Source organism: Acyrthosiphon pisum, chromosome A2, assembly GCF_005508785.2.
Source record: "Acyrthosiphon pisum isolate AL4f chromosome A2, pea_aphid_22Mar2018_4r6ur, whole genome shotgun sequence".
NCBI classification, from domain to species: Eukaryota; Metazoa; Arthropoda; class Insecta; order Hemiptera; family Aphididae; genus Acyrthosiphon; species Acyrthosiphon pisum.
The window spans coordinates 108072627-108079017 of record NC_042495.1 but is presented as its reverse complement, the minus strand read 5'-3'; positions in this window follow the sequence as shown (position 1 = coordinate 108079017).

Genomic DNA, 6391 nt, shown 5'->3' with positions numbered 1-6391 from the left:
ATTTATAGAAAAAAAAAAACTAAAAAAATTGAAAACTGAAAATGTCCGTAAACAGCTCAAAAAGAGTTAAAATATTTTCAAAATTGTATGGTGTATAGGAAATGCTAATATAAACATTCAGTAAAATTTTCATGTATCTACAGTTATTCGTTTTTGAATTACAACAAAATAAGGAAATCGCTACATGAGAAATCGAGTGAATATCCAATGTTGTAAAAATTTGAATTTCAAACGATCATAAAAATTTAATTTGCCTTTCTTATAGACATTTTTTTTTTGATAAAGATAGACAATATTATGAAGAATCTTGTATTGCATTTTCAAACCTTAGATTTAAAAAGAAAAATTTTTATGAATTTCTAACTCGTAATAAATTTGCAAATTTTCGTGTTTTTTTCCATATTTTGTCATTTTTGGAACTTTAAATGCGTATAAAAAAAAAAAATGTGACTAACGAGTTTTAATATTTTTTCATCCGCCTTGAAACAATATACTAGGAGCCTTCTATTAAATTTTCAAGCTTTTTTATCCAACAAATACAATTTTATTGATATTTTTAGAAAAAAAACTAAAAAAAAATGGAAAATGAAAATGTCTCTAAACAGTTCAAAATAAATCAAAATATTTTGAAAATGTTATCGTGTATAGAAAATGGAAATATTAACAACCATTGAAAATTTCATGTATTTACGGTCATTTGTTTTAAAGTTACACCAAAAACTAAAATCGATTTTCTCGAAAACAGATTTTGCGTAAAAATTCCCGTTTTTCCTTAATTTTTCTTTTGTTTTTCCCGGCGCTTTTGAAAATTACTGGGAAATTTAAATTTTGACTTCCCCAATGCACCAACGATATTCACTTTCTGATCGAACAAGATACTGAAGTTGAAAATCGTAGTATTATTTCGACTACTTATCGTGTACACAGACCCAAAAAAAAATAAAAAAAAAAAATAAATAAAAAAAAAAAAAAAATCACATATCATTGTAAAATCAATACATTCATCGTTCCACTCAGAATGTAAAATATATTAAAAAACCTAGAATAATTATTTTAGTTATTTTGTTGTGATCGTATAATATTATTCGAAGCTTCTAAAGTATACTATTATATATCTATGATAGTATCACGGTTTTTTGTTGATGTATAATGCGTTATAATAGTAGGTACCTAATAGATATTGTGATATGATTAATTTGGAATTTATTACAGGTCAATTTTTTTTTAATAGGTACCATAGATAAGTATATATAGTATGTCTTATACCTAGACTGACATACCGTCTCCGCTCAGAATCGTTTTTCTTATATAATGATAATATATCATTGAATTCAAATTTAATACCATCCATTATACAGTGACCAACTTTTAACCTAATGTACAGCAGAGTGACATCCAGTTGCCCACCTTTTTATTATTATTCAGATATAAAGCAAAATATACAACAATTTATAATTTAATATGTTAAAGGTCAATCTTATATTTAATAATTATTGTTATTGTCATAATACGTTTTAAAATAATAAGCAACAAGTAGGATTGTAATCAAGTGTAAACAATGTTATGTTAGAATATAATATAAACAATACAAGTTATTCGACTCATTATAAATTGTTCCAACAAGACGTAATTAAGTGAATAAGGAAAAATATAATTAATCTTTATCAATCATTAATTTCCTTACTTACTACCTCTAAAACTTCAAAAATTATATTTTAAAATTTAAGGTAAAATACCTAACTTATTAAGTTTTATATAAAATTAAGAAAAAATAATTCCTGATATAATTAATTATTATACTATAATAGGCATAATATGACTATCATGTTTTAAAAGAATTTATTTTTTGACTTTCTTTATCATACATGTAAATGTATAAAATAATTATTGAAAACGTTTATTTTGTTTTTTATTCTCTAAAATATGTCCACAGTAAACTTTACTGTTATTAATATTTTAAATACAATCTTACATAATAACTGACACTTAAAATAACTTTAAATTTAAATATTTGTTTATCTGTATTACACATGCATTGCTCACGTCCCACACATGCCATAATATGTTTAAGCTTTAAATTAATATGAAGTACAAATTCAAAAGTTGTAACTTAATACTCTGTGGAGCGTCAATTATTTCAACAATTATAGTCAACAACTTTGAAACATTTAATATGTACTAAAAATAAAATTATATCACCCAAACAAAACGGTTATCCGTATAACATCGGACGTTTATTATTTCAGATGTCTTAATGAATGTTATCGTTTGATCTTTAAACTGTAATACAATGTCGAAGAACTTTGAATTTACAACAATATATTATATGGAATAATGTGTTTCCAAAGATAAACGTTTTGTATTTTTAACATTTGTTAATATAATTTATTTCATGTCTGAGTAAAATTATGTTTAAGACGTAGGTATTCAATTAATTATGAAATCATTTCAACAAATACAAAGTATTAAAAAGGTGAAATCCAAATAGTAATTAATTACTAAGAACATATTTTGAATAAAATATAATAATAAATAAATATGTTACCTATTTTAGCCGTAATGGGTCATATTATTTTACAGCAAATATTTCATATTATAGTTGATAAGTATTATTGTATTGATAATTTATTATAATACTCTAAGGTTGATAATATACCTGTAAAACTTATCATATATAGTTCCTACTGTCTAGTGCCTACCACAAAAAAGTGCACTGCACGTAAACCTATTATATGTCTTTATACTATATTATTACATAGACCATAATACAGATCGTATAGGTATTACGTTATAGTATACGGCAAAGTAGTAATAATATTATATTATATTTTATAATATTTCAAATCAGTTTACAAACCATCATTTTTAAGGCCAAACTTTCAAACACATACCTAATCTCAATATTGGAGAGTTTTCTTTACTATCAAACACCATCACACTACACCTACATGAAGTTTAAAAAGAGTTAAGTTAGCTACGTTCAACTCGTAGCCTTAGACCGGGTGGTATTCCAGCAAAGGTTTTATACGAATGCGTATAGCACAACTTTCTTACTCACTGCTACCGCTATATATCTTTTCAAATTTTAGCTTAATAACAGTAATTTCCATAAAGTTTGAAAAACAAGTCGGGTGACTCCAATCTCTAGGCCTGGAGATCCAACATCCGTATAAAATTACCGCCCGATTTCAGGCTCACCGTTGATACTTGATTGGTAAATTGCTAAGAGTTTTCAGTTTTTCGACGTACGAACGTACTATAAAATCCACTTTATTTCCGGAACATCGAGGCTTTTATGGTAGTCGCTCGACTGTAACTGGTGCTGTCGAACTTATCTCATATATCCGCGATCAAACTGGATTCCGTAGCCAAGTAGATGTTACTTTCATTGACATTGTAAAAGCGTTTGCACTACCGTTAACCAATAACCATGAAGTTTTAGTATAATACTCTCGACCAACTTGGAATAGGCGAACCGTTACTATTATGGTCATCCTTAACCGATGGATGTCAGTTTCTGTTTCTTTTTGGTCACAATTATTCGGATAAAATCCCGGTTTCTTCGGATGCTCCTCGAGGAGGTCAAAAATTCTTTGTGATTAGCTGTTGATTGTAATATTCAATTGTTTGCTCGTGAGTTTAAACTATTTATATGTGTGTACAATCTATTTCACACCTTGATAGATTGGAAGTATCATTTAGTTGGCCTTGGCCTATAGCTATTCAAAATGCAAATTAATGCCGTTCAATAGAGATAACTCAGAACTAAAATATGCTTATATTAAAATAATATAATAATGCCATATTGGAACTGATATCTATTAGGACGTGTTGATCAGATTATAGATTATAGGTTTACATTGGGATTCATAATAATATATACTCCAACGTTATACTTTGGGGCCAACATATATATTATATCGGAGGAAAGCCCTACGAATACTTTGATTTATCAGGCAGCACGCTGGGTTGCAATGCCAGGTAAATAGATATTTAAAATACTAATTTAATCGTATTTGTATGTTGAAAATGTATTTTGTACTACGTTATAGTAGACCTAACCTAACATATACTCTGTATACAGGTTATTGTAGACAATACTACTAATAGTTATATTATATTGTAGACAAAAGCCGTATGGCGTCTATTATTTAAAATAAATAAATAAATAATGGAAAATAAATTTAATGACATTGATGATTCTGTATAAATAATTCATATATCAAACAAACATACAGACAAGTAAGTTACTGGTAATAGTTTAAATAATTATACTATTATAATAATATAGTTAAACGAATAACTAACAAAAAGTCCAACTATACATTTTTAATGTGAAATACGCTGAACGTATCAAAAGCCACGTTTTATACGCCTTTCATTAATAAAAAGTGAAGAAACATGTTTAAAAATAATAATAAATACGAACTGACATAATTCTGCACGTAAGTTATCGTCGATATACAAAATATTAAATATACTAGCTCGCAGGGCTAGTTATTCAACATAAAACACTTAATATAGTAAAATCATTAAATGTTTTAATATAATATTATTTATGATATTTTTTAATACTTTAAAAGCGGGGGATATGCACATTTTACGATAGTTCCAAGTTATCTACTTTAATCATTACATACTTAATATTATCTTATTAAAACGACTAACATTTAATAAATAAAATAAACCTATTTTTATTTTTTTATTGGATAACCATAATTATCAATTATCAGTCGATCATAGTTTTTTCTATTGGATATCTTTTTTTTATAGTTTGAAACTTATAACCATACCTTTTCTCCTATTCAACCACGCATCAGCGTAAGTATATGGTATTTTTCAAAAATGTATATTGACACCACACAATACTGATAATATAATATTTCTCAAAATGTTTACTTTAAAGCAAAACTATTACAGCCAAAAAATTATAAAAAGCTTTATTATATTTTAAATTACGACCTACGAGGGCCATGACCCTCTTGCCTCGGCTACACCTTAGGAAAAAAATATTTGCTACCACCAACGTTTAATCAAAGTTTTGTTGCCACTAGAAAAAATAAACAAAATATATACTAGTAATTTAGAAGTTGATCGAGTTTTTCGTAATATAAACAAAAAAAAATCTTTTGAAAACATTTAAATGATTTTTATATTGTATACACTACAATTTATGACGTATTATAAAAGCAACTATAACAGTCACCTTTATTTTGTATTATTGATAATATTATAATGATAGGTATTGTAAAACCTGTGCATGTGTGTATGCAGTATACATGTGTATATCACACAAATTACAAGGAAATATTTTTAACGCAACTTTTATAATTAAAAACGCATTTTGCCCACGTTTTTAATCTGTAAAAATATACTTCCGTTTTCATACTAAAATTCATAATTTAAAACGAGTGAGATGATTGGGAGCAGTTTCGATTAAAGGTAAAATTAATGAAACTGTTATATCGGGATGTGGGGTGAAAGTACAAAGGATATTTTACAAAAGAGGTAGTGAACTGGGATGATCACGAAAGAAACAATAGGTGTGAGGTATAGGGGGACAAAAAGAGAAAAGATGTGATAAAAAAATATATATAATGTATATATACATCTAACGGGTTATGGACGAGTGAAAAAGATAACGCTATACGAAGGATTAAAATATGGAGTGAACTAATTCATAAAGTCTTCTTTAAAATAATCAATTAAGACTGAAATTATGATTATGTCATAGTTATTAATAAGTTTAGAAATTAAATTATAACTTATAAGCAAAGTAATTAAAATGTTGAAATAATATTGTACATATAAACATAATATTAATTAATAATTATACAATTCCAAATGAATAGAATAAATTTGTAGTGTGAATTTCATTAGCATTGCTTTAACTGTGCAACCAGATCTATTTAAAGATTATTATAATATTATATTATTCTAGTTCATTCAAACATCAAAAATTAAATTTTATTTCATAGAGATATTATACGCGAAGTATTTCGTATCATACCTACACATATTATATGATCATCAATGTTATTACGTTCGTATTGTCTGTTCCATAAAGAATTCAAGAATTCGTTTAATAATATGTGTCAATCTTTATTTACGTCTTCATAAAAGCTGTTTGGTTAATAAAGTTTTGTTAAGCAGTTTCCTTATTTTCAATAGAATTTACATATTATATTTTTGTTATTTAAATTAGTCAGTATAATTTAATTAAAAACATAAACTCAAGTAAATGTTATGATATTTTTCACAATATTATTCTAATAACGATTGGTAAAAAATAAATGGTGCAGCATATGCCAGGCGCCAGCATATTATATTATATAAGTACTCTAGAATTATTTTATCACAATTTTTGTCATATTTTTAGGTCTTAAATATT